Raw genomic sequence first — 19,552 nt, 5'->3', positions numbered from 1 at the left:
TACAATGTTACACGGGACTACCGAAATGGTGAACAAATTTTTTTCTTTAAATACTGCTTGTAAAACACTGAAAATAGATCATCCATAATAATAAAAGAAAACGTGACAATAATATGGGTTTACAAAACAATGGGGAGCTCCCAAAATAAATCCAAAACAATACAGTACCAGTACAAATCAAAGTTACGACTGAATACACATAAGGGTCCATAAATAGTATATGCCCACTAAGAATGACTCAAGACATACTTTGAAAATCTTTAGTGGTCTGAACTGTTGTACTAGAATGTCTGGTGATGATAACTCCCCACAATCTGCCCCTAAGAACCTACGTACGGAAACGCATTCTGAACATTGAGCTTATGAGCTCAGTGCCTCACTAATAATTGCATTACACTATATGCATTCATTAAATGAAATGGCTAGTGGCACATGTATGACCATGCTAAATACTAATTTACTAAACTGTGGTTGGCATCATAGTGCAACTGAGGCTTCTGCTTCTCGGAGCTCATAAACCCCTCTAGCCTGTCGGAGAATCCTCGGGTGCCTAAGTGAGGTCCAGAGCTTCATCGGAGACGTACACTAGCCCCTTGGATAAAATTGAGTGAGATTCGGAGTTGTATCAGAAACATACACTCCACAGACTTACTCCGTCAAGTCTTGGGGCATCTGCGTCCAGTCGACTGCTGAAGTGTCTTGGAACTGACTTGGATATCCACTGACTGTTGTATTTTTTCTAAAGAGGAACTCGGGTGTCCTTACTATTTCCCGAACGTCAAATAAGGTTAATTTTATGTAGTCCTAGCTATTATTACTTCTACTTTTCTGATACTTATTATTGTTTTTGATTAAAGTCTTATTTGTTGTTATATTGAGTATGTGGGGTACCTCAAGCCTGATCCCTTAATCCTTGGATTATTTATCCAAATATGTCCATCAATACTGATACTAACCCCTCAGTATTGATACTAAACTCTTGGTATTAATACTCATTGTTGATATCCATACCCTCTGACTAACATAGGCTATTTAGGTAAGATAGTATCGATACTCCTACCTAAGTATCAATACTCTGGCACTGGGGTATCGATACTGAATTAAGTATCGATACCAAATTTAGGTTCGATGTTTCTAAAAAATACCCTCAGTATCGATACCTATTCCCTGGTATCAATACTCTATGTGAGTATCAATATTAAAATTGTAATATGGAAAATTAGTCTCGATACCAACCTGATCGATATCGAAACTAGGACCCTAGTATCGATACTATATGATATTACCCTTTGAAAATTGCCTATTTCTAAGCTTGGCTGATGAACAGAAGAACGATATTGATACCCCTACTACGAAAAGCCTTATTTTGGCTTGAATGATCATATCTTTCTACCCCAAAAGCCCTAGTAAGGTCCTCAACTGATGTTTAAGTATTTTATTTGATATTAGGGATCATAAATAGGTCTTAAAGTTTATACAACCTTCCAATTTTCATTTAAATGACCTATACATAGTATAAATGAGTTAGAAATAAGTTACTTGAGTATCTAGGTTGCTGGAAAAGTCGATGGCTCATCCCAATGTGAGCTTCTCTTTCCCCTAGCTTTGGATCTCTCACCAACTTCTCTCTTTAACAAGAAGCAAAACAAGGGTTACTAACTGAATTTAGGGGTTAAGGAAGGTTTTAAAAAACTTTTGAAGGTCTGAGTTTCCTAAAAATTTGATTGAAACTCAATGATTTCTTAAACATCACCAAACATTGTGTTTGGGAGCTTAAGATGAAGCTAGAGGTCAAACGATGTTGATTCTTACCTTTACTTGTCCTTGAAACACTTGAAAATCTATAAAGTTCTTAGCTTTTAACTTGGTTGAAGGAAGAAGATGAAGATGAGAGAAGAGAAGGAAGTAAGAGTTTGTAAGAAAAGAGGGATAGGGGTTTCAGACGTGAGATCATCTATTTTTAATGGATATTATCTTTTTATTTGAACAACGATCTAATTACTCTTTTGGTCCTCTTGGTTTTGGCTGAAAACTAAATATACCCTTTTTTTATCTAATATTGGGATCAACACAAGCCCAAATCCACTTCACTTTTGGTCAAATCTTCCTACAATCTAGAGAATTAAACCAAGACCTAATTCAGATTAGCCCAAAACTCCTAACCTGAAATCCAAGGTGTTACAAGTCACACTTGTATATCCCATCTATTATTTCTTGATATCTAGAGTAGACTATAATAAATGAATAGTTTGTCATATATCATATTAACTTATTCGAGCATAGCCGTGTATTTTTAGTCTTACTTAAGTGGCTTGTGACATATTTACTATTATGTAGAAATGACAAATCTTATCTTGATCATTCACACCCCACTACATATATCGTGATATGTTCAATGTCACTCTCTATAGTGCAACCAGTTACGGAGTACGTTTAACTGTATCAAAACATACAACAATATATGTTGAGATAGTAATGATCTCAAGTCTAAGGATCATACATATAGTTGTCACCATGAGCAATATCTTGACCCTCACATAATAATCCAAGACATATACTCATAGCGGGTCAATCCAATACATTGTTCTCTAACAATATATACATGCATCAATTCTAACATCTCTATGTCAATGGCGACTCATTGTCATCAATCAATAACATGTTAGTCTAAAGCATATCATTATTGTACATGCCCATAATAATACTTGACTAAGGATCTTTTAATAATAATCATATTATTATATGAACATTATTATCTTTTAGTTTATTTAATGCACAGAAATATAACAAAAGAAAATAACGTAATGCCTTTCTTCAATAAATAGGTAAAGAAAATATTTTAATACAATCATCATATGATTGGTCTTTAGGCATACTCTAACAACATGAACATTTGTTATCAAATAATTAAAAGTTTTTCTAACAAATACTACCTTGTATTCATTATGGACTATGAAAAAAATTAAAACATTCAATATGGAGTACTTTGATGAAATGTTTAATATGTTACTTAATAAAAAAATATTTCTTATGTTCTATAATTTGTGCTTTATAATGACTATGCATAGGGATGGAGCCAAGATTTTAGTTCAATGGGGAAAAGTATAATTAACAATAGAAAATGGGGGCAAAATAAAAATAAATCAAAATTTAAAGGCCTAAATAGGTAATTATTCCTATATTTTTTTAATGGTAAAATTTTTTGTAGGATGGGCAATACCCCCCGGGCCTACATGGCTCTATCCCTGATGCCCCTCGGGCCTACATGGCTTTATCCCTGACTATGCATATAATTTTAGGAGATATATTTGAATAAGAAAAATGATAAAATTATCTTAAAAAAGTGATTGATACATTTAACAAATTTATTTTAATATATATAAAATATCGGAATATATAAGAATAAAAAATATAGGCATTATTATTTGTTGATTTTTTGTTAGAACATTTGAAATAGAAACATTTTAAGAAATAAAAGAGACATATTTAATGGCAAAATCAATGAGATAATGCTCTCAAATTGTTTATTTCATGAAATAATGATCTCCCCAGATTAATTGCTCAAATAGAGTGATTTTCACAGTGTTGCCATAGGTCGCCATGGCATCCGGGCTAGCTTTGAGTCTCTTTATGGCTGTGCATGGCAGCATGTCAACGTGGCATGGGTCTGGGTGGCAGTATGGCATGGGTCTGGGTGGCAGCATGGCAACGTTGGGTAGGTCGCCAGGGCATCCCAGCGACATTGTAGGTCGCCAAGGGATCCCAACGACCTATGCCTTCTTTGCATGGCCCGAAGCTCTCACGTGCTCTGCTGTCGCTGCACCTATGCTCCCATGCAGCGTGAATTCAACTGTATTATTGCAGCACTTATTGCTGCATTATTGCAGCCCGTGAACGTGAATGACTCGGCGGCCTATAATTGAAGCAGAGTCTGCCCGGTTGTTGTATTTATATATTGGATGGATGGGGTTAATGAGTGAAACAATTAAGAGAGAAAGAAAGGGAGAAAATAGCAAATGAGAAGATAGCAGAGAAAAGAGGAAGAAGAAGAAAGGGAGAGCACAACATCGAGGTAAGTTTTTTAATTATTTTAATTAGTTTATTATTTTAAATTATTAGTTTGTTAGTTTATGGTTTAAGTTAAAACAAAATTTTAGTTAATTATTTAATTAGTTTGTTTGATGGTTATATATTAAAAAAATAATTAATTAGTGTGTTAGTTAGTCTAATATTTAATTAGTTTGTAGTTAGTTAAATAGTTAAGTTATATTTTGGTTGTTGAATTTATATTATATAAAAAAATTAGTTTATTAGTAGTTTAAGTTTTATTATAATAAAAAATAGTTTATTAGTTTAAGTTATATAAAAGAATAATTATTTAAATTAGTTTATTGTTATAAATTATTAGTTTATTAGTTTATTATTATAAATTAGGGTAAAATAATAGTTAATTAGTTTGTTAGTTTAATTTATATTATTGTTAGTTTAAGTTATATCATATAGAAATAAAAAAATATTTAATTAGTATGTTTGATAGTTACATATTAATAAAAATAATTAGTTTGTTTGTTAGTCGTTAGTTATATATAAAAAATATGTAATTAATTTGTGTTAGTTAAATAGTTAAGTTATATTTGTTTGTTGAATTTATATTATATAAAAAATTAGTTAATTAGTTTTTTAGTTTAAGTTATATTAAAGAATAGTTTATTAGTTAAAGTTATATTAAAAAATAGTTAAAGTTATATTAAAGAATAGTTTAATAGTTGTTTAAGGAAAAATTTGCATTTAACTTATATTTTAAAAAGTTTAGTTTGTTAGTTTATTATTTTAATATATTATAAGTTATTATAATAAATTTTGTTGTTGTGTTGTAAAATAGTTAGTTAGTTAGATTATATTAAATAATGTTTTAAATATTGATGTTTAATTTTTTTTACAGATTCATTCCAATGGCTGACCAAATTCCACTGCTGAGACTTGACAATGAACATATTTCAAGTCATTTGGGAATAATGGTGAATAATATATTTGTTTAATGAATTATAATTAAAAAATATTTGAATATTATTTTATGATTATGATAAAAATTTTGAAATATTAATTGCATGAGGACGAGCAGCGAGTCCTTCGTCTTCGGCTACATAAAGTGCCCAAGCCATACCCATTGATAGAAGAAAACTTGCAAGAGGCTGGATTTTGGTATATAACATTTGTGCGAGATTACAAGTTGGTCCCAGGTTTGATCAGTGCGTTGATTGAACGTTGGAGACCAGAAACGCACACGTTTCATTTGTCGTATGACAAATGTACAATAACTCTTGAGGATGTGGAAATGCAACTCAGGGTCCAAACAAATGGGATGCTGGTGGTAATGTCACATGAGTTTAATAATGTGGCACAACTTTGCAGCTTGTTTCTTGGGAAAGCGCCCGTACCACCAGAGTGTAGAGGGTGGCGTGTGAGGTTGTCATGGTTGAAGAATGAATTTCAGCTTCAACCAAATAGTACGGAGCACGAAATTATATATGCAACACGAGCATATATATTACAGTTGATTGGGGGAATTTTGATGCCTGATAAATCTGGTAGTTATGTTCACACTCAGTATCTTCTTTTTTTAACAAATTTTGAGAATTGTAGGCAATATAGCTGGGGATCAGCGATATTGGCGTTCTTGTATCGTGAGATTTGCAAGGCGTCATTAGTCGTGAATGATAATAATACAGCAGAAATCGATGGATGTCTGTTGCTGCTACAACCATGGGCTTGGCATAGACTTCCGTTTTTGACATCGATTAGTCGGACTACGGTTGACTTTCCACTTGCCAGAAGGTAATATGAATCCTCTATTTTAATATAAAATATTAATTAGAAAATATTTATTTTGATTAAAATTATTGAATAAAATGGCATATTTTTGTTTTGATTGATATACAGATGGAAGCATAAAATTGAAGGCACGGGGTTGGTGCACAACAACATTAAAGAGTTCAGGCTGAAGATCGACATTAAGGCCAAAAAGGAGGTATGTATAATCTGCTATTTTTAATTATTATTTAAATTAACTATATTATTTTATTTAAATCAATTTTATTTTATTTTTGTAATTTTACAGTTTAATTGGAGACCATACATGAATGAAGAAATTTTTACGTTGATACCGCACGATATTTTAGATGGGTTTCAATATTGGTGTGCTGTTACACCATTGATCAATTTTGCTTTTGTTAAGATCCAATTTGGGGATAGAGTGCTGAGGCAATTTCACTTCCACCAACCTATTTCGCGGAGTCCATGGGATTATGACCTCCTCCAAAACTTAGATGGTCGTCATCAGGTAAATTGGGTTGAGACGTATGACGACCTGCACAGATTTGATGGTCGTCGTAAAGAAGGCATTAATTGAGTTGAGAAACATGCAACCTACATTAATGCTTGGAACAATAGGGCTTCATTCATGCCAACTCTTGACGCCATTCAAGACGACGACTTTAATTTTGAGACTTCAGCTTACCTTGCTTATTTTTGGGATAATGGAAAGTCTTTCCTCACAACAATGGTAAAGAGGCGACAATTTTTGAAGTTTAAGAAAAGATTTGGTAAAGCTGAATACTTTCTACCGAGTGGGAGTGGGAGTTCATCTCAATAACCTGAAGTGGAAATGACCGATATGAATAATAGCGCACCACAACCGTTCGGCGATACGGGCTCGTTGCATCACGCAGTTGATGATTCTACTGTCCCGGCATACATACCAGAGTTTGTGCAGCCTGAGGCACCCATCTATTCTCCTATGTTTTCGTCGACGTATGACTTTGAACACATGGCAGTTCAAATGCCCCCAATGAATGAGGAGGATGGGTACCATACTCCTGAGGAACCGCAACGACCACAACGTATCAGACGTCCGCCCCGACATTATCATTCAACAACACCCCGACATCGACAATAATTGTAAACTCGTTTGCTATTTGTTACAAATTATATATTGAAATTAGACTTGGTTTTTTAACCTTAACAATGATTTTTAGTATCAAATCATTATTATAATTTCATTACTAGTAATCATTAGTAAATCATTAGTATCAAATAATTAAATATTAATAATAAATCATTATTAATAATAATTACTAAATCATTAGTATTAAATCATTAAATATTTAAAAATCATTAATAAATTCTACTATGTATAAATTTAAATTCGAGTAGTCAACACTTGTACACTCATTTGTTATTATTCATAATTATTAGTAATAATTATTAAATCATTACTATTAAATCATTATTATAAAATCATTAGTAAATCATGATTATAATGATTATTATTAAATCATTATTATTATTATTATTAAATCATTATTATAATGATTATTACTAAATCATTATTATAATGATTATTATCAAATCATTACTATCAAATCATTATTAAATAAATCATTATTATTAAATCATTATTAAATCATTATTATAATCATTATTATTAAATCATTATTATAACTTCATTACTAGTAATCATTAGTATCAAAAAATTAAATATTAATAACAAATTATTATGTTATTATTAAATTTAAATTCTACTATGTATAAATTTAAATTCGAGTAGTTCACACTTGTACACTCATTTGTTATTATTTCATAATTATTAGTAATAATTATTAAATCATTACTATAAAATCATTACTAAATCATTAGTATTAAATCATTATTATAATGATTATTATTAAATCATTATTATCATTAGTATTAAATCATTATTATAATGATTATTACTAAATCATTATTACAATGATTATTATCAAATCATTACTAAATCATCAAATCATTAAATATTAAAATCATTATTAAATCATTATTATAATGATTATTACTAAATCATTATTATAACTTCATTACTAGTAATCATTAGTAAATCATTAGTATCAAATAATTAAATATTAATAATAAATCATTATGTTATTATTTAATTTAAATTCGACTATGTATAAATTTAAATCCGAGTAGTCCACACTTGTACACTCATTTGTTATTATTTCATAATTATTAGTAATAATTATTAAATCATTACTATTAAATCATTATTATAAAATTATTACTAAATCATTATTAAATCATTAGTATTAAATCATTATTATAATGATTATTATTAAATCATTATTATTAAATCATTATTATAATGATTATTACTAAATCAGACAAGTCATTATTACAAATCAAACAAGTGTTCCATGGATGAGTATTAGTTATGTAACGAAAATAGTGTTAATTGAACCACACATCCATTCAAATCTGTTTAACTCCTCGAATTATAAATCATTACAAAATTAAATCCAGATAAATACATAGAAATACATATATGATTACTAATGATGAGGCATATATCTTGGTAAATTAGGACAATTATTTTTTGAATGGCCTTCACCCCTACATAATCCACATCTCTTTGCTTGACCTCTCTCTCTAGCATGAAAATCCATACTGGTATGAATACGAGTGGACTCAGATCGACCCTTTGGACTTCTGCGAAGCATTAGATTTGGTATCCATTCATCATGATCCTTTTTGGGCCAATACGATTCATTCGGGATCTGTCTGAACGCATAGCTGTAGACATTTAATATCATACATAGGTGAAAGCATTCATCAACATAAGTGTATGCACTTACACCTGCATACATACATGCAGCGACTGCATGAGCACATGGATATTTCCATGCCTGAAAACGACCACAATCACACCATTTGTGTCGTAAATCAACTCTAAATGTTTGGTTTTCTACTCCGACGTTACGAAGTATGCACGACCCGACAAAAGTATGACTCGGTCGAAATTATGAACAACCATTGATGTTGCCAATCGCTCATTTGCTTCCATTGATTCCACCACTGTAGGAGCCCAAGTTTTACCTCTATTTATGAGACTCTCAATTTCATTGCCTTTATCCGACCAAACTTTAGCCAATCTAAAGTACGTCTCTTTCACCACACTCGCTATTGGGAGATGGCGTGTACCTTTTAGTATCGAATTAATGGCCTTAGCAAGGTTTGTGGTCATATGTATGTATCTCCGACCTTCATCGTATGCTTGCGACCATTTTCCCGCAATATTTTTGAAGCCCACTTCCAAACACGCTGATCATCGTAAAATATCTTCAAATTCTCCAATATCTTGTCAAAATTTGGTCGACGTAGTTCGTATCATGTTTCATAATATATTGTGTTAAACCGCAATTAAAAAAACCACATAAAAATGCACAAATATTGAAAATAAAACTTACCTATGCTGACTATCTCGCTACGAATGTGTGCGTTATGAAACTGGTCGATACTATTCTTGCCAATATGATGGATACAAAATGTTGGATATGCATACGGAGGTATCCAACTACTTCTTGTTCGTTCAATTGCCGCCAAATACCTGCTCCTCTATCGGATATCAGGCAAACTCCATCTTCACGAACGATATATTGATGTAGATTGGTCAGAAAGAAATCTCAAGCCTCTGTTGTCTCTCCCTCAACAATGGCGAATGCAATTGTGAAGATATTCCGCTCACCATCTTGAGCAACTGCCATCAAAAGTACATGCCTATATTGACCATACAACCACATACCATCTACTTGGATCATACGTTTGCAAAATGGAAATCCTTCAATACATGCCTTGAATGCCCAAAATAGTATATGAAATATTTTCTTCCCTGCCAGAAGTTGACCTTCTTCGTCATATGCGGCCATGGTTTGAGCCTTCACTATGGTTCATGGGATAAATCGCTTCATTGCTTGTAGCAAATGTGGTGGAGGATGAACCCAAGTTAGTTTTAAAAGTTTAAAAGTTAATAATATACAATCCATACAAAAATTAATGATTTGAAGTTAGTTTTAAGGATATATATATATCCAAAAGAAAACACTAAAAATATTAAAATCCATCTTGATTTTTTCTTTCGAATTCTGTATTGACAAGTTAATAAAAACTTTTTTGAAAAATTTAACTTAAAAGTACATAATACAAACTTAAGAAAAATTTAATGATTTAAATTTAATTTTAAGATAAAAATATTAAAGAACCTAATATATATATATATATATATATATATATATATTAAAATTATTGGGTCGGGTTGAGTTTCCGATTATAAAAAAATTCGGCACATACCTTACCCAACTACCTGAGAAAAATCATAGGTCGAGTAATTTTTTTAGGGAATTATCCTTCTTAAGTTAGGGTTGACGGATTAACATGCCGGATCAATCAAATAGGATATTTTTGAACACCTCTAATAAAAAAACTATTTTTTATATCATATTTATATGCAGTATCCTAGAGTGAGATCATGTCGAATTATTATCCGAAATAGTTCCACCCAACGTTTTGATATTTGAACATAAACGAATTAATTGGTTTTCTTTTTCTAGATAGGCCAGTTTGAGTGTTTGACTATATGTATAGAATAATATGAAGATTGAACAAAGTGGGGGGACCACCTCCCCAAAAATACTACATTTATCTCACAGTATCAAGCCCTGTTTTGGCCTCATCTCATTTCCCTTTTTCGGTCATTCTTTCTAGTTCCATTCCATAAAGAAGCTCAGATGACAATTCCTCACTTGTTTAGATGCCCAATCAGCCTGTATTTGCTCTCTGATCCCGTCACTCTATCCATAGGCCAAACCTACGATCGATCCAGCATCAAAAACTGGTTTGCTTACGGCAATCTCACTTGCCCAGTCACAATGCAAAAACTCCACGATATATGTTTCATCATAGTCTAGTCCATACTGCTGAGAGAAACCACGAGCTACCAATCGTGCCTTGTACCTCTCGATTGACCCATCTGGACGACGCTTTATCTTGTAAACCCATTTGCAAGATATGGGTTTCACATCTTTTATCTTTGGCACAAGATCCCAAGTTTGATTTTGCTGAAATGCATCGATCTCTTCTTTCATAGCTGTCATCCACTCATAACTCTGTGATGCTTCTTCGAACGTCTCAGGCTCTGTGAATGGAAGATTACCAAAGGAGCACTCGTCATTGATCGTGGTAAGAAAACTGGTACTCTCTATATAACCTCAAATTTAGAGAATATCATTGCAGTAGCAGATGCTGATGGAAAATCAAACATATGGCACCAAAGGCTTGGCCATATGAGCGAGAAAGGGATTAAGACACTTTTGTCAAAGGGGAAGTTGTCGGATCTAAAGAATGTATATGTCGGACTATGCGAGGATTGCATCTTTGGCAAACAAAAGAAAGTCAGCTTTGCAAAGATTGGTAAGACACCCAAGGCTGAAAAGTTAGAGTTGGTTTATATTGATGTATGGGGACCATCTCCAGTTCCATCTCTTGCATGCTCATTATATTATGTCACCTTCATCGATGATTCTACAAGGAAGTTGTGGGTTTATTTTCTGAAGAATAAATCATCAGTCTTTGATACCTTCAGAAAATGGAAGGCCATGGTGGAAAATGAGACTGGTCTGAAAGTCAAGCGGTTGAGGTCTGACAATGGAGGAGAGTACAGAAATCGTAGATTCAGAGATTTTTGCGCAAACAATGGGATCAAGATAGAGACAACAGTTCCTATGACACCGCAGCAGAATGGCGTAGCAGAGCGCATGAACTGAACTCTGAATGAGCGTTCCAGAAGCATGAGGATACATGTCGGATTGCCCAAATTTCTATGGGCTGAAGCTATCAACACTGCAGCTTACTTGATCAACCGTGGGCCCTCGGTTCCTTTGGATGCCAGAATACCAGAGGAGGTTTGGAGCAAGAAAGAAATAAACCTTTCACACTTAAGAGTGTTTGGTTGTATTTCTTATGTACACATAAACTCTACTGAAAGAAGTAAACTTGATGTCAAGTCCAACAAATGTGTCTTTGTTGGTTATGGTGGTGATGAGTTCGATTACCGGTTTTGGGACTACGAAAATCGGAAGACCATCAGAAGCAGAGATGTCATTTTCAATGAGAATGTGATGTACAAAGACAGATCAACTATAAAATCAAGTAGCTCAAACATCGAAGCTGAAATAAAGGAATTTGCTGAGTTCGAGGAGATTTCTGGAAATGATGTTCAGATCAGTCCTGAAGCAGTTCAAGAAGAACCAGGCACACCGGAACTAAGACGCTCCTCCAGAATTCCTAAACCAACCCAACGGTATTCTCCTTATTTTCACTACTTGTTGCTGACTGACAATGGTGAACCAGAGTGCTATGATGAAGCAATGCAAGTGGAGGATTCAATCAAGTGGGAGTCTTCCATGAAAGATGAGATGGACTCGCTTATGTCAAATCAGACGTGGGAATTAGCTGAATTAACACTAGACAAGAAAGCACTCCACAACAAGTGGATTTACAGGATCAAAGAAGAGCATGATGGGAGAAAACGCTACAAAACAAGATTGGTTGTCAAAGGTTTTCAACAAAAACAAGGTATTGACTACAATGAAATTTTCTATCCAGTCTTAAAACTGTCCACAATCAGACTGGTGTTGAAAATTGTAGCTGTAGAGAATTTACATCTTGAGCAGTTAGATATAAAGACAGCTTTCCTTCATGGTGATTTGGAGGAAGAAATCTATATGAGGTAGCCATAAGGCTTCATAGAGGCAGGCAAGAAAAACCTGGTATGCAGGTTGAAGAAGAGCTTGTATGGTTTAAAACAAGCTCCTAGACAATGATACAAGAAGTTTGATAGTTTTATGAGTAGCAGTGGTTTTACTAGATGCCAAGTAGATCATTGTTGCTAGATCAAGAGGTTCGACAACAACTTCATTATTTTATTATTGTACGTTGATGACATGCTCATTGCAGGCTCAGACATGCAAGAGATTATACGCTTGAAGCAAAAATTGTCGAAGCAGTTTGCTATGAAGGATCTGGGTGCTGCAAAGTAGATTCTTGGGATGAGGATCAAGAGAGACACAAAGTCGAGGACTTTGATGTTATCATAGGCTGAGTACATCAACAAAGTACTCTCCAGGTTCAACATGCAAGATGCTAAACCAGTAAGTACACCTTTAGGTATTCATTTTAGACTCTCCAAAGAACAGTCACCAAAGACGGAGGAAGAACGTGCACACATGGTAAAGGTGTTGTATGCCTCAGCAATTAGAAGTCCGATATATGCCATGGTATGTACCAGACCAGATATTGCTCATACAGTGAGAGTTATTAGCAGGTACATGAATAATCCAGGCAAGGTACATTGGGAAGCAGTCAAATGGATCCTCAGATATTTGTGGGGTACCACAAACAAAGCACTTTGTTTCAAAGGTGGAGATACGATACTAACAGGCTATGTAGATGCTGACTTAGCCGGAAATGTTGACATCAGAAGGAGCACTACAGGGTATGTCTATACTCTAGGAGGTACTGCAGTGAGTTGGGTTTCTCAACTACAGAAGATAGTTGCTCTCTCCGCAACTGAAGCAGAATATGTCGCTGTTACGGAAACCAGCAAGGAGATGGTTTGGCTCTAAAGTTTCTTGGAAAAGTTAGGCAAGAAACAAGAAAACAATGTCTTATATTGCGATATTCAAAGTGCTATCCATCTAGCAAATAATCCATCTTTTCATTCCAGGACGAAGCACATATAATTACGGTATCATTTTATGCGGTCTCTTCTGGAAGATGGGATTTTGAAACTTGAAAAGATTAGTGGAGCTCAAAATCCGGCAGACATGTTGACAAAGATGGTGACCACGGACAAACTGAAGTTGTGTTCAACTTCAGTTGGCATGCTGGAGTAACAAGACTAGAAATGTTGCTGCATTGATCGAGGTGTGAAGACAGATTAAAATCAGTCTTCAAGTGGGAGATTGTTGAAAGTCAAGCAATGCACCAAATTAAAAGTTCAAAGTTTGGCAACCAACTTTGAAAAAATGGTTTTAAAAGTTTGGTAAATGTTTCTTTGAAACATGGTTTTTCAAAGTTTGGTAGATGTTTGTTGAAATATTGTAATGGGATAATCATAATTAGTCACTAGACTTTAGGGTATTTACATGATTAAGTCCTTAAGTTTCAACTATAAATACCCTAGCTCATTTAGCTTCAAATCCATCCCAAAAATCATTTCTTTCTCCCAATACTAGAGAGTTTTCTTGTGAGTAGTGAGTGTTTTGTAAACACCTGTAAATTTTATCTCTTAGTAAAAGATCTGCAGCAGTCCGGAGACGTAAGCACAATTAGCTGAACTCCGTTATCAATTTCGGGTATTATTTTTCTGCTTTTATTTCGCATTCTCACTAATCTGATTATAGGGAAATTACTCGTACTCGGTTTATTTCCTAATAGTTTAGATGCCCAATCAGCCTGGATTTGCTCTTGGATCCCGTCACTCTATCCACAGGCCAAACCTACGATCGATCCAGCATCGAAAACTGGTTTGCTTACGGCAATCTCACCTTCCCCGTCACAATACAAAAACTCCACGATCCATCCCTTTGTTCCCAATCACAATCTTCGTCATTTCATTCAACAACGGCGTCAAATGGCTCAACCACTCGACCCTTTACTCAGCATGAAGCGCGTCCTTGAATCTCCTCAAGCTACCTCACAGGAGAAACTCCAAATACAGCAAGAAATCAGGGTTTTAATTGATGAAGCACCCTCTAAGACTCCCTTTCTTCTTCAAACGGTCTCTTGCCTTCACTTTTACAATTACTTTTCGGGATATTGGACCCTGGATTTGCGGAGAAATTGCTTTATTGTATTCTAAAGTTGATGTCTTTCGGCGAATTCGGGTGTTTGAATATGCTTAAAGAAGAGTCCAAGATGGAATCTTTCGTGGCTTTGTTCGAAAACGGCACTGACATGATCAAGCAAATTTTGTGTCATCTCGTTGCGGAAATCTCAGCATCTTCGGAAACCAGGGAAATTTGCGCAATGATCGGAAAATATCATCGGTTCTTGCATCGGCTAGTTGGCCTAATTCATCAGAATTCAGAGACGTTGGAGGCCGCGGTCGAGGCAGTTTCAGCATTGTGTGGCTTGGAATCAAACAGGGACGAATTGGCCCGACAAGGCCTAATCAATGGCCTGGTAACATATATTTCAAACTCGAAGGAAAGAAGCTGGGGGGCAGCGACGGCCATGACGACGATAGAACAAGTTATGGGGATGAAAAAAGCGAAAGAGGCACTGATAAAGGACCGCCAAGGTGTTAAAGCGGTGGTTAAGATGGTATTCAGGGTGTCGGATCATGGAGGGAGTGAAAGTGCTTTGAACTCGTTGACAATGGTGAGTTGAGAATCGTTGCAGGCGAGGGAAAGTGCCATAGCTGCCGGGGTTTTGACACAGTTATTGTTGCTGCTACAAAGCCAGAGTGGCTGCCGGATAAAAACAAAGGCGACGACATTGCTGAAACTGTTAAGGTCCAAGTGGGATGAGGAACAATAACATGTTCTTTTTTAGGACAGTGGGATTCGCTGCCCTTTTCTCTCTATAGGTTTCCGTACAGAAAATGTCAGCTTTAAGCCAAATTTAGCTAATTTAGTGCAGTCACATTTAAGTTGAGTTTGGATTCAAGGCGACATTTGAAATCCTCTTTCTCTTATCAAAACAAAGAAATTTATATAAGCTTCTCGATCAAAAATTTTATCCAAAGTAAATTTTATATAATCTTCATTATTAATCTCAATCATACCGGATTTATTTTACGAATTACGTCCGAATATTTTTTAAAAATAAATAGTTTCAGAATTTTTTAAAAAAGTTTTTAGTTTTAAATGTCTTTTGATTTCTCAAAAATAAAACACCTTCTTCCAAATTCCAACTGTGGAGAGATAAAAAAAAGGAAAAAAGTTTTATATCTTGATTCGACATTGACAATCGTTCATGTTATAAATTAAAGTGGATTAGAGTTTTATAAGTTCTGGATTTAGGATTGAGATTTTAAAGTAATTTAAATAAAATATAAATTATATTAGTGATAGAAGATAATAAAGTTCGTTGATATCTTAAACAATCGAAAAAATAAGAAATGATAATTATAACACTGACGTGACACATTAATAAAAAAAAATCATCTTTAAAGGAAGAAGATAAGATAAAAAAAATAACTTCGATGACGCATAAATTCTATCTCACTAAAAAATCAATCACATCATCGCACATAATTGCCATGTTACTATTTTATTTATGATTTAACATCTGTGTGATCAAAATCAAGGATGGCAACGAGTCGAGTTTTACCCTACTCGACCCTAAAATATGTAAATTCCACCCAAATCTAACATGACCCAAAAATTTTATATTTTCCACCTAATCGGGCTCGACCCAAAAATATATATCCTCCACCCGACTTCGACCTGACCCGATTATTTAGAGTATAAATCTGGCCCGACCCGATTCGACCTGATATAAAATAACAATGTTTTTAAAACCGGACCGGACCTTAAACTGGTGAAGGTACTGGTTCACTGGTTTTACCGGGTTCAACCGCGATTGAACCGGTTTATATAAAATAATATTTTTTTAAAAAATATACATAAAATTCAAAACAATATTAATATATATATATATATATATCACTCTTTTTAAGTTCACAATATTAAAAGGTATAAAAATATCACAAGTAATAACATATATAAGTTAAATATCATAATATTAAGTGAAACAAAATGATTCAAATCAACTACAACATAATATTTAAAGTCAATACCTAATGAAATTCATCAACAACTAAATAAAAAAATACATAATTGATATAAGTATCAATCATCATAATATTCATTGAAATTGATTCCTCAAATTCCAAAATATTGGGAAAAACTTCTTCATTAGTTGAACTATCACCGCTTTGAACTTGAAATTTCATAGCATCACTTTGAACTTGAAAGTCCACGACATCAAGATCTTCATCACCTAGCAATATGATAAATAAATACAAATTTAAATTTAAATTCCCAAAAATTCCCAAACAATACTTAACAATTAAAAGTAAAAGTGTAAAACATATTAAATAATAAATATAATTATATAACTAAAATCAGAAAATAAATTTGGGGTTGAAAAAAATCATAACAAACGACTTCGTTTGGTTTAATTTTTTGTTAAAAAAATAGAACCGGCGGTTCAAACCGGTTTTGCCGGTTCCTAGCCGGCACCGATTTTTTCTATCGGTTCTTTAGCGGTTCATTGCAAAACTGGTTTTAGAGGCTGACTGGACCGAACAGGCAACCGGTTCCCAGTTCAACCGGTCGAACTGGCCGGTCCGATCTGATTTTGATAACATTGTAAAATAAGGATTCAATTAAAATAATAATATTTTTTAAGAAAATTACAATATTTGTAAATGTTGATTTGTTTAATTGGTGTGTACATAATTCTTATTTGTGCTTGTTTAATTGATTGAAATGTAATAGTTGATTTGTTGATTTTCAATCTGCATTATGTTGAAGGCAAAACAGACTATCGCAACACGAAACTGACTATCGCAACAAGAAAATCACAATGCGAAATGAAAATCGCAACGAGAAAATCGCAATGCGATTTTCATTTCGCATTGCGATTTTCTAGTTGCGATAGCTATTTTCGCGTTGCGATTTTTCATTTCGAATTGCGATAGCCATTTTCGCGTTGCGATAGCCATTTTCGTGTTGCGATTTTCCCGTTGCGATAGTCAAATGAATGTCTAATAAGTGATAACAACTGAACAGATCATAGCAATGTTCAAACTCAAGTTACTAATACATGTCTAACTGAAAATGTTAAAAGTGCACACATAAAATACACATAATACAACGTTTGCATTTAAAAATCACCTAAGTTAACAGTCCCAAAAGGTGAAGCCGGTTGTGATTGGGATTTTGAAGATGATTGCGATTTTCAGAATCTCGTTGCGAAAGTCAGAATCTCGTTGCGATTTTGTATTATCTCATTGCGATAGTCAGTATCGCATTGCGATTTTCCAAATTCGCTTTGCGATTTACTTATTTGCATTGCGAATTAGGAAAATCGCAACGCGATACTTACTTTCGCAACGAGATAATACAGAATCGCAATGCGATTTTCAAAGTTCGCAATAGGTTTTAGTTTCGCAACACAATTTTTTTTGTGTATATATCTACGCAGAAGCAATAACTCATAACCTAAATCCCTAAATCGTAACTCATTCCATCTCTATCTATCACTCTCTCCGGCGACATCCGTTCCTATATCCGTTCCTACATCCTTCCCCATCCGGCAACAGGTCTTAGTTTCGCAGCTCGTTTGTTTAGTAAATTAATTTACAACCATGAAATCATCTAATGTTGATCATATTTGGATAGATTTGTGTTTTGGAGGGTCATGGGAGAATGTTCATGGTGTTTTACAATATATGTCTTTACCCATGAATCTTCAACTAAAACTGTCATTAAAAAAGTTAACTTATGAAACTCTAATGTTACGTGTTTCAAAGAAATTGAATTTAGAGCCCCTAAGTGGATTTAGGCTATCTTATCAGAGGAATGGTAAAGTTTATTTGTTAACCGACAATGAAGATGTTGAACGATTCATTGCTTACATTAGTGTTTCAAGTGATGATGTTACATTGTATGTTGTTGAACCTAGAAGTAGTATTGTTGGGTCAGTAGCGGGTAGTAATCAACTAAGTTTTTCTCAAAACCCACAACCTTTCTCTAATCCAAATCCCAATCAACTTTCAGCACCAAATTCCGATTTTCGTATTGACCAATTAGACGATGATGAGCCAACAGAAAAAATTGTGAGTACTAGTCAGTATTCGAAATTTGATCTTGGTCAATACCCGGACTTTGATATTGGTCAATACTCGGATTTTTATGATGTTTCAGAAGAAGAAACAGACCCTGCGTGTAATGATTTTGATAATGGCCAATACCCGAATTTTGATGATGAAACAACCGTTGCCGAGGAAGATGTTGTTGATGATAATGAGGAGGAAGTGGAGGCTGTGAATGAACATGTTGAACATCCATTATGTAATTCATATAATCCTGAAGAAGAAAAAGAAGAAGAAAAATTCCCCGAAGAAAAGAAAATTCCACGGGAGTATAACTGGAATATGCCAGAATTACTTCAGATACCGGAAGAAGAGTTGATAAAGAAAGCAGTTGATTGTTACACAAAAGTTATTCGTATCAAGAAAGATGATTGTTTTGATACAAAGGAAGACTTGACGATAGCTTTGTATACGAAATGTGTGGAAGATGGCTATCAACTAAAAGTTAACAAATCAAGCAAAGATCGTTTCAAAACAAGGTGTATGATTGACAAAAACTGTACGTGGCGTATGATTGCAAAGAGGATAAAAGATTGCGAAATGTTTCAAGTTAGGACTTTTATTGATAAACATACATGTTCAAGAACCCAAGTTTTTCCTCACCATAGACAGGCAAACAAAAAGGTGTTGGGTGGTTTTCTGGCTGAGTTAATGTTTTTGAATGGCAGGGTATATCGGGGACATGAAATTATGACTGACATGAATGCTCGGTTCAAGATTACTATATCATATTCTCAAGCTTAGAGAGCCAAATGTTATGCCTTGGAATTGTTGAGGGGGTCGCCAGAAGCATCGTTT

The 19,552-nt window shown here is 34.0% G+C and overlaps 1 pseudogene; it reads left to right on the top strand.

Annotated features, from left to right (window-relative positions):
• Positions 1-3,600: 3,600 nt before the first annotated feature.
• On the top strand, positions 3,601-15,483 carry LOC120185704 (annotated as a pseudogene).
• Positions 15,484-19,552: the final 4,069 nt, after the last annotated feature.

Source organism: Hibiscus syriacus, unplaced genomic scaffold (genome assembly GCF_006381635.1).
Source record: "Hibiscus syriacus cultivar Baekdansim isolate YM2019G1 unplaced genomic scaffold, ASM638163v2 tig00113124_pilon, whole genome shotgun sequence".
Taxonomy (NCBI): Eukaryota; Viridiplantae; Streptophyta; class Magnoliopsida; order Malvales; family Malvaceae; genus Hibiscus; species Hibiscus syriacus.
Note: the sequence above shows the minus strand (reverse complement) of the source record. Positions and strands in the feature narration are given on the sequence as shown.